Genomic DNA, 10,000 nt, shown 5'->3' with positions numbered 1-10,000 from the left:
TAGCAGGGCATTGCTGGGTTGGGCTCCCTTGGCCTTTTGGGCGCCTTGGACGATGTCTTGCGAAGACCATGGGCACAAGGCCATGGCATATGGTGAGGAAAGGACCACGGTTGCCAAGGTTAGGCACCGGAATGCTTGGCCTTGGCTTGCCAAAGCAGGGCATTGCTGGGTTGGGCTCCCTTGGCCTTTTGGGCGCCTCTGACGATGTCTTGCGAAGACCATGGGCACAAGGCCATGGCATATGGTGAGGAAAGGACCACGGTTGCCAAGGTTAGGCACCGGAATGCTTGGCCTTGGCTTGCCAAAGCAGGGCATTGCTGGGTTGGGCTCCCTTGGCCTTCCGGGCGCCTTGGACGCTGTCTTGGGAAGACCATGGGCACAAGGCCATGGCATATGGTGAGGAATGGACCACGGTTGCCAAGGCTAGGCATATAGAGAGGAATCGCATTTTTGCCCGGATAGGCACCGGAATGCTTGGCCTTGGCTTGCCATAGCAGGGCATCGCTGGGTTGGGCTCCCTTGGCCTTCCGGGCGCCTTGGACGCTGTCTTGGGAAGACCATGGGCACAAGGCCATGGCATATAGTGAGGAATGGACCACGGTTGCCAAGGCTAGGCATATAGAGAGGAATGGACCACGGTTGCCAAGGTTGCGCAAGTTTTGGGCATTTTTTGCCCGGATATGCCCAAGTATGCCCCGATAGGCCCGTTACGCCCCGGTATGAACGCGTATGCCCGGATAGACTCGGTATGCCTTGGGATACATGCGTATGCCCCGATAGGCTTGGTACGCCCCGATATGCGCACGTGTGCCCCAGTAGGGCTCGGTATGCCCCGGTATGTACGCGTGTGCCCCGATAGGCCCGGTATGCCCCGATATGCACACGTGTGCCCCAATAGGGGTCGGTATGCCCCGGTAGGTACGCGTGTGCCCCGTAATGCACGTTTCGCTGATCTCCCCGCATGTCCCGCCCCTATATGTAATACTTACTTACTTACTTACTTTCTTTCTTGCTTGCTTGCAATGGTTGGGAGTGCCCGGCATGCCCCGCTGCAGAGACCAAGGGCGCAATGACTTGGCACCGCGGATGCCGGGACTCCGGCACTTCCCGTGGCACTGATGGTTGGTTCCAAAGACAAAAGGCCGTGCAAGGCCACCGCACCGCGGATGATTTTGCTCGTGCTGGCGCCTTTGTGTGGCCAAAGAACATGCGCGAATGCTCCTGTCGGAAGGGTTGGTGTCCTGGCCCCGTCGGGTGTCACGAATGCTCGGTTGCGAAGACCATGGGACCAAAGCCATGGCACGTCGGATGATGGCTCCAGCTGGCGCCCCGGCACTTTCTGTGGCATTGATGCTCGGTTTCAAAGACAAACGTGCGCAGGGCCAGGGGACCGCGGATGACTGCTCGTGCTGGCCTCGTTGGGCGGCATTGATGGTCGGTTGCAAAGAAAATGCGCGATTGCTCGTGTCGGGGACTGGCAAGCCAAGGCCAAGCGAGCCATGGCAACGCGGATGATGGCTCCAGCTGGCGCCCCGGCACTTTCTGTGGCATTGATGCTCGGTTTCAAAGACAAACGTGCGCAGGGCCAGGGGACCGCGGATGACTGCTCGTGCTGGCCCCGTTGGGCGGCATTGATGGTCGGTTGCAAAGAAAATGCGCGATTGCTCGTGTCGGGGCCTGGCAAGCCAAGGCCAAGCGAGCCATGGCAACGCGGATGATGGCTCCAGCTGGCGCCCCGGCACTTTCTGTGGCATTGATGCTCGGTTTCAAAGACAAACGTGCGCAGGGCCAGGGGACCGCGGATGACTGCTCGTGCTGGCCCCGTTGGGCGGCATTGATGGTGTGTTGCAGAGAGCATGTGCGATTGCAAGTGTCGGCCGGGTTTGGGTTCCCTTGGGCTTTCGGGCGCCTTGGACGCAGTCTTGCGAAGACCATGGGCACAAGGCCCCGTCCTGGCCCCTTGTTCGATTCGCTCTCGTCTTGCGCTTGCTTCCAAGGTCCTCCATGACCTTCCCCATGGCCTTGCTAGATCCCCCCCATGACGCATGACCTCTGTCCGTTGATTGGTTTTGAGTGCACACCATGCCCGGCTTGGCACCGTGTTGTCGCGTGAGTGGCATTTGGATCGTGCATGGTGGTGGGCTACCTGCCAATGCGCACAAGCCTTGCACACTAGCCTTGCGCACGAGCCTTGCACAAAAGCCTTGGACACAAGCCTTGCGCACAAGCCATGCATACAAGCCTTGCTCACAAGCCTTGGGCACTGGCCCATCGCACTAGCCTTGCACACAAGCCTTGCGAACTAGCCTTGGGCACGAGCCTTGCGCAGTAGCCTTGGGCACTAGCCTTGCACACAACCCTTGGGCACTAGCCTTGCGCACCAGCCTTGCCCACAAGCCTTGCACAGCAGCCTTGCACACTAGCCTTGCATACAAGCCTTGCACACTAGCCTTGCACCCAGGCCTTGCTCACTAGCCTTGGGCACTAGCCTTGCGCACTAGCCTTGGGCACTAGCCTTGCACACAGACCTTGGGCACGCAGGCCTTGCACGCTAGGCATGCTTGGGCAAGCAGCTCCCGCAACAAGTCGGCGGGTGTAGGCATGGTTGGGCGCAGATCCCGCATCGTCTCGTCGCGTCTGGGCGCAAACCCGTCGCGTCTCGTTGCGTCTTCAGAAGTCGTCGCTAACAGCACCTTTGGTTGCCACTGGTGGTTAGGCGGGTTGGTTGCGCAAACCCTATAGGAGGGTGGCATGCTGCGGGGCGCTGGAATGCGCAGGTTTAGGGCGTTTTTGCCCGGATAGGCACTGGAATGTGCTGGTTTTGGGCGTTTTTGCCTGGACAGGCTAAGGAATGGGCATGCTTTGGGCGTTTTTGCCCGGATAGGCACTGGAATGGGCTGGTTTTGGGCGTTTTTGCCTGGATAGGCTAAGGAATGGGGCATGCTTTGGGCGTTTTTGCCCGGGCAGGCACTGGAATGCCTGGCCTTGGCTGGGCATTGCTGGGTTGGGCTCCCTTGGCCTTTCAGGCGCCTTGGATGCTGTCTTGTGAAGACCATGGGCACAAGGCCATGGCATATAGTGAGGAATGGACCACGGTTGCCAAGGTTGCGCAAGTTTTGGGCATTTTTTGCCCGGATATGCCCAAGTATGCCCCGATAGGCCCGTTACGCCCCGGTATGAACGCGTATGCCCGGATAGACTCGGTATGCCTTGGGATACATGCGAATGCCCCGATAGGCTTGGTACGCCCCGATATGCGCACGTGTGCCCCAGTAGGGCTCGGTATGCCCCGGTATGTACGCGTGTGCCCTGATAGGCCCGGTATGCCCCGATATGCACACGTGTGCCCCAATAGGGGTCGGTATGCCCCGGTAGGTACGCGTGTGCCCCGTAGTGCACGTTTCGCAGAACTCCCCGCATGTCCCGCCCCTATGTGTAATACTTACTTACTTACTTACTTTCTTTCTTGCTTGCTTGCAATGGTTGGGAGTGCCCGGCATGCCCCGCTGCAGAGACCAAGGGCGCAATGACTTGGCACCGCGGATGCCGGGACTCCGGCACTTCCCGTGGCACTGATGGTTGGTTCCAAAGACAAAAGGCCGTGCAAGGCCACCGCACCGCTGATGATTTTGCTCGTGCTGGCGCCGTTGGGCAGCATTGATGGTCGGTTGCAAAGAAAATGCGCGATTGCTCCTGTCGGGGACTGGCAAGCCAAGGCCAAGCGAGCCATGGCAACGCGGATGATGGCTCCAGCTGGCGCCCCGGCACTTTCTGTGGCATTGATGCTCGGTTTCAAAGACAAACGTGCGCAGGACCAGGGGACCGCGGATGACTGCTCGTGCTGGCCTCGTTGGGCGGCATTGATGGTCGGTTGCAAAGAAAATGCGCGATTGCTCGTGTCGGGGACTGGCAAGCCAAGGCCAAGCGAGCCATGGCAACGCGGATGATGGCTCCAGCTGGCGCCCCGGCACTTTCTGTGGCATTGATGCTCGGTTTCATAGACAAACGTGCGCAGGGCCAGGGGACTGCGGATGACTGCTCGTGCTGGCCCCGTTGGGCGGCATTGATGGTGTGTTGCAGAGAGCATGTGCGATTGCAAGTGTCGGCCGGGTTTGGGTTCCCTTGGGCTTTCGGGCGCCTTGGACGCAGTCTTGCGAAGACCATGGGCACAAGGCCCCGTCCTGGCCCCTTGTTCGATTCGCTCTCGTCTTGCGCTTGCTTCCAAGGTCCTCCATGACCTTCCCCATGGCCTTGCTAGATCCCCCCCATGACGCATGACCTCTGTCCGTTGATTGGTTTTGAGTGCACACCATGCCCGGCTTGGCACCGTGTTGTCGCTTGAGTGGCATTTGGATCGTGCATGGTGGTGGGCTACCTGCCAATGCGTACAAGCCTTGCACACTAGCCTTGCGCACGAGCCTTGCACAAAAGCCTTGGACACAAGCCTTGCGCACAAGCCATGCACACAAGCCTTGCACACAAGCCATGCATACAAGCCTTGCTCACAAGCCTTGGGCACTGGCCCATCGCACTAGCCTTGCACACAAGCCTTGCGCACTAGCCTTGGGCACGAGCCTTGCGCACTACCCTTGGGCACTAGCCTTGCACACAACCCTTGGGCACTAGCCTTGCGCACCAGCCTTGCCCACAAGCCTTGCACACCAGCCTTGCACACTAGCCTTGCATACAAGCCTTGCACACTAGCCTTGCACACAGGCCTTGCTCACTAGCCTTGGGCACTAGCCTTGCGCACTAGCCTTGGGCACTAGCCTTGCACACAGACCTTGGGCACTAGCCTTGCGCACTAGCCTTGCCCACGAGCCTTGCACACTAGCCTTGCACGCAGGCCTCGCAAGCTAGGCATGCTTGGGCGAGCAGCTCCCGCAGCAAGTCGGCGGGTGTAGGCATGGCTGGGCGCAGATCCCGCATCGTCCCGTCGCGTCTGGGCGCAAACCCGTCGCGTCTCGTTGCGTCTTCAGAAGTCGTCGCTAACAGCACCTTTGGTTGCCACTGGTGGTTAGGCGGGTTGGTTGCGCAAACCCTATAGGAGGGTGGTATGCTGCGGGGCGCTGGAATGCGCAGGTTTAGGGCGTTTTTGCCCGGATAGGCACTGGAATGTGCTGGTTTTGGGCGTTTTTGCCTGGATAGGCTAAGGAATGGGCATGCTTTGGGCGTTTTTGCCCGGATAGGCACTGGAATGGGCTGGTTTAGGGCGTTTTTGCCTGGATAGGCTAAGGAATGGGGCATGCTTTGGGCGTTTTTGCCCGGGCAGGCACTGGAATGCCTGGCCTTGGCTGGGCATTGCTGGGTTGGGCTCCCTTGGCCTTTCAGGCGCCTTGGATGCTGTCTTGTGAAGACCATGGGCACAAGGCCATGGCATATAGTGAGGAATGGACCACGGTTGCCAAGGTTGCGCAAGTTTTGGGCATTTTTTGCCCGGATATGCCCAAGTATGCCCCGATAGGCCCGTTACGCCCCGGTATGAACGCGTATGCCCGGATAGACTCGGTATGCCTTGGGATACATGCGAATGCCCCGATAGGCTTGGTACGCCCCGATATGCGCACGTGTGCCCCAGTAGGGCTCGGTATGCCCCGGTATGTACGCGTGTGCCCTGATAGGCCCGGTATGCCCCGATATGCACACGTGTGCCCCAATAGGGGTCGGTATGCCCCGGTAGGTACGCGTGTGCCCCGTAGTGCACGTTTCGCAGAACTCCCCGCATGTCCCGCCCCTATATGTAATACTTACTTACTTACTTACTTTCTTTCTTGCTTGCTTGCAATGGTTGGGAGTGCCCGGCATGCCCCGCTGCAGAGACCAAGGGCGCAATGACTTGGCACCGCGGATGCCGGGACTCCGGCACTTCCCGTGGCACTGATGGTTGGTTCCAAAGACAAAAGGCCGTGCAAGGCCACCGCACCGCTGATGATTTTGCTCGTGCTGGCGCCGTTGGGCAGCATTGATGGTCGGTTGCAAAGAAAATGCGCGATTGCTCCTGTCGGGGACTGGCAAGCCAAGGCCAAGCGAGCCATGGCAACGCGGATGATGGCTCCAGCTGGCGCCCCGGCACTTTCTGTGGCATTGATGCTCGGTTTCAAAGACAAACGTGCGCAGGACCAGGGGACCGCGGATGACTGCTCGTGCTGGCCTCGTTGGGCGGCATTGATGGTCGGTTGCAAAGAAAATGCGCGATTGCTCGTGTCGGGGACTGGCAAGCCAAGGCCAAGCGAGCCATGGCAACGCGGATGATGGCTCCAGCTGGCGCCCCGGCACTTTCTGTGGCATTGATGCTCGGTTTCATAGACAAACGTGCGCAGGGCTAGGGGACTGCGGATGACTGCTCGTGCTGGCCCCGTTGGGCGGCATTGATGGTGTGTTGCAGAGAGCATGTGCGATTGCAAGTGTCGGCCGGGTTTGGGTTCCCTTGGGCTTTCGGGCGCCTTGGACGCAGTCTTGCGAAGACCATGGGCACAAGGCCCCGTCCTGGCCCCTTGTTCGATTCGCTCTCGTCTTGCGCTTGCTTCCAAGGTCCTCCATGACCTTCCCCATGGCCTTGCTAGATCCCCCCCATGACGCATGACCTCTGTCCGTTGATTGGTTTTGAGTGCACACCATGCCCGGCTTGGCACCGTGTTGTCGCTTGAGTGGCATTTGGATCGTGCATGGTGGTGGGCTACCTGCCAATGCGCACAAGCCTTGCACACTAGCCTTGCGCACGAGCCTTGCACAAAAGCCTTGGACACAAGCCTTGCGCACAAGCCATGCACACAAGCCTTGCACCCAAGCCATGCATACAAGCCTTGCTCACAAGCCTTGGGCACTGGCCCATCGCACTAGCCTTGCACACAAGCCTTGCGCACTAGCCTTGGGCACGAGCCTTGCGCACTACCCTTGGGCACTAGCCTTGCACACAACCCTTGGGCACTAGCCTTGCGCACCAGCCTTGCCCACAAGCCTTGCACACCAGCCTTGCACACTAGCCTTGCATACAAGCCTTGCACACTAGCCTTGCACACAGGCCTTGCTCACTAGCCTTGGGCACTAGCCTTGCGCACTAGCCTTGGGCACTAGCCTTGCACACAGACCTAGGGCACTAGCCTTGCGCACTAGCCTTGCCCACGAGCCTTGCACACTAGCCTTGCACGCAGGCCTCGCAAGCTAGGCATGCTTGGGCGAGCAGCTCCCGCAGCAAGTCGGCGGGTGTAGGCATGGCTGGGCGCAGATCCCGCATCGTCCCGTCGCGTCTGGGCGCAAACCCGTCGCGTCTCGTTGCGTCTTCAGAAGTCGTCGCTAACAGCACCTTTGGTTGCCACTGGTGGTTAGGCGGGTTGGTTGCGCAAACCCTATAGGAGGGTGGTATGCTGCGGGGCGCTGGAATGCGCAGGTTTAGGGCGTTTTTGCCCGGATAGGCACTGGAATGTGCTGGTTTTGGGCGTTTTTGCCTGGATAGGCTAAGGAATGGGCATGCTTTGGGCGTTTTTGCCCGGATAGGCACTGGAATGGGCTGGTTTAGGGCGTTTTTGCCTGGATAGGCTAAGGAATGGGGCATGCTTTGGGCGTTTTTGCCCGGGCAGGCACTGGAATGCCTGGCCTTGGCTGGGCATTGCTGGGTTGGGCTCCCTTGGCCTTTCAGGCGCCTTGGATGCTGTCTTGTGAAGACCATGGGCACAAGGCCATGGCATATAGTGAGGAATGGACCACGGTTGCCAAGGTTGCGCAAGTTTTGGGCATTTTTTGCCCGGATATGCCCAAGTATGCCCCGATAGGCCCGTTACGCCCCGGTATGAACGCGTATGCCCGGATAGACTCGGTATGCCTTGGGATACATGCGAATGCCCCGATAGGCTTGGTACGCCCCGATATGCGCACGTGTGCCCCAGTAGGGCTCGGTATGCCCCGGTATGTACGCGTGTGCCCTGATAGGCCCGGTATGCCCCGATATGCACACGTGTGCCCCAATAGGGGTCGGTATGCCCCGGTAGGTACGCGTGTGCCCCGTAGTGCACGTTTCGCAGAACTCCCCGCATGTCCCGCCCCTATATGTAATACTTACTTACTTACTTACTTTCTTTCTTGCTTGCTTGCTTGCTTGCAATGGTTGGGAGTGCCCGGCATGCGCCGCTGCAGAGACCAAGGGCGCAATGACTTGGCACCGCGGATGCCGGGACTCCGGCACTTCCCGTGGCACTGATGGTTGGTTCCAAAGACAAAAGGCCGTGCAAGGCCACCGCACCGCTGATGATTTTGCTCGTGCTGGCGCCGTTGGGCAGCATTGATGGTCGGTTGCAAAGAAAATGCGCGATTGCTCCTGTCGGGGACTGGCAAGCCAAGGCCAAGCGAGCCATGGCAACGCGGATGATGGCTCCAGCTGGCGCCCCGGCACTTTCTGTGGCATTGATGCTCGGTTTCAAAGACAAACGTGCGCAGGACCAGGGGACCGCGGATGACTGCTCGTGCTGGCCTCGTTGGGCGGCATTGATGGTCGGTTGCAAAGAAAATGCGCGATTGCTCGTGTCGGGGACTGGCAAGCCAAGGCCAAGCGAGCCATGGCAACGCGGATGATGGCTCCAGCTGGCGCCCCGGCACTTTCTGTGGCATTGATGCTCGGTTTCATAGACAAACGTGCGCAGGGCCAGGGGACTGCGGATGACTGCTCGTGCTGGCCCCGTTGGGCGGCATTGATGGTGTGTTGCAGAGAGCATGTGCGATTGCAAGTGTCGGCCGGGTTTGGGTTCCCTTGGGCTTTCGGGCGCCTTGGACGCAGTCTTGCGAAGACCATGGGCACAAGGCCCCGTCCTGGCCCCTTGTTCGATTCGCTCTCGTCTTGCGCTTGCTTCCAAGGTCCTCCATGACCTTCCCCATGGCCTTGCTAGATCCCCCCCATGACGCATGACCTCTGTCCGTTGATTGGTTTTGAGTGCACACCATGCCCGGCTTGGCACCGTGTTGTCGCTTGAGTGGCATTTGGATCGTGCATGGTGGTGGGCTACCTGCCAATGCGCACAAGCCTTGCACACTAGCCTTGCGCACGAGCCTTGCACAAAAGCCTTGGACACAAGCCTTGCGCACAAGCCATGCACACAAGCCTTGCACCCAAGCCATGCATACAAGCCTTGCTCACAAGCCTTGGGCACTGGCCCATCGCACTAGCCTTGCACACAAGCCTTGCGCACTAGCCTTGGGCACGAGCCTTGCGCACTACCCTTGGGCACTAGCCTTGCACACAACCCTTGGGCACTAGCCTTGCGCACCAGCCTTGCCCACAAGCCTTGCACACCAGCCTTGCACACTAGCCTTGCATACAAGCCTTGCACACTAGCCTTGCACACAGGCCTTGCTCACTAGCCTTGGGCACTAGCCTTGCGCACTAGCCTTGGGCACTAGCCTTGCACACAGACCTAGGGCACTAGCCTTGCGCACTAGCCTTGCCCACGAGCCTTGCACACTAGCCTTGCACGCAGGCCTCGCAAGCTAGGCATGCTTGGGCGAGCAGCTCCCGCAGCAAGTCGGCGGGTGTAGGCATGGCTGGGCGCAGATCCCGCATCGTCCCGTCGCGTCTGGGCGCAAACCCGTCGCGTCTCGTTGCGTCTTCAGAAGTCGTCGCTAACAGCACCTTTGGTTGCCACTGGTGGTTAGGCGGGTTGGTTGCGCAAACCCTATAGGAGGGTGGTATGCTGCGGGGCGCTGGAATGCGCAGGTTTAGGGCGTTTTTGCCCGGATAGGCACTGGAATGTGCTGGTTTTGGGCGTTTTTGCCTGGATAGGCTAAGGAATGGGCATGCTTTGGGCGTTTTTGCCCGGATAGGCACTGGAATGGGCTGGTTTAGGGCGTTTTTGCCTGGATAGGCTAAGGAATGGGGCATGCTTTGGGCGTTTTTGCCCGGGTAGGCACTGGAATGCCTGGCCTTGGCTGGGCATTGCTGGGTTGGGCTCCCTTGGCCTTTCAGGCGCCTTGGATGCTGTCTTGTGAAGACCATGGGCACAAGGCCATGGCATAT

This window comes from Tasmannia lanceolata, unplaced genomic scaffold (genome assembly GCF_043159265.1).
Source record: "Tasmannia lanceolata isolate RefF3 unplaced genomic scaffold, GAP_Taslan_0.1 ptg000036l, whole genome shotgun sequence".
In the NCBI taxonomy this organism is placed as follows: Eukaryota; Viridiplantae; Streptophyta; class Magnoliopsida; order Canellales; family Winteraceae; genus Tasmannia; species Tasmannia lanceolata.
This window is presented reverse-complemented; position numbering follows the sequence as displayed.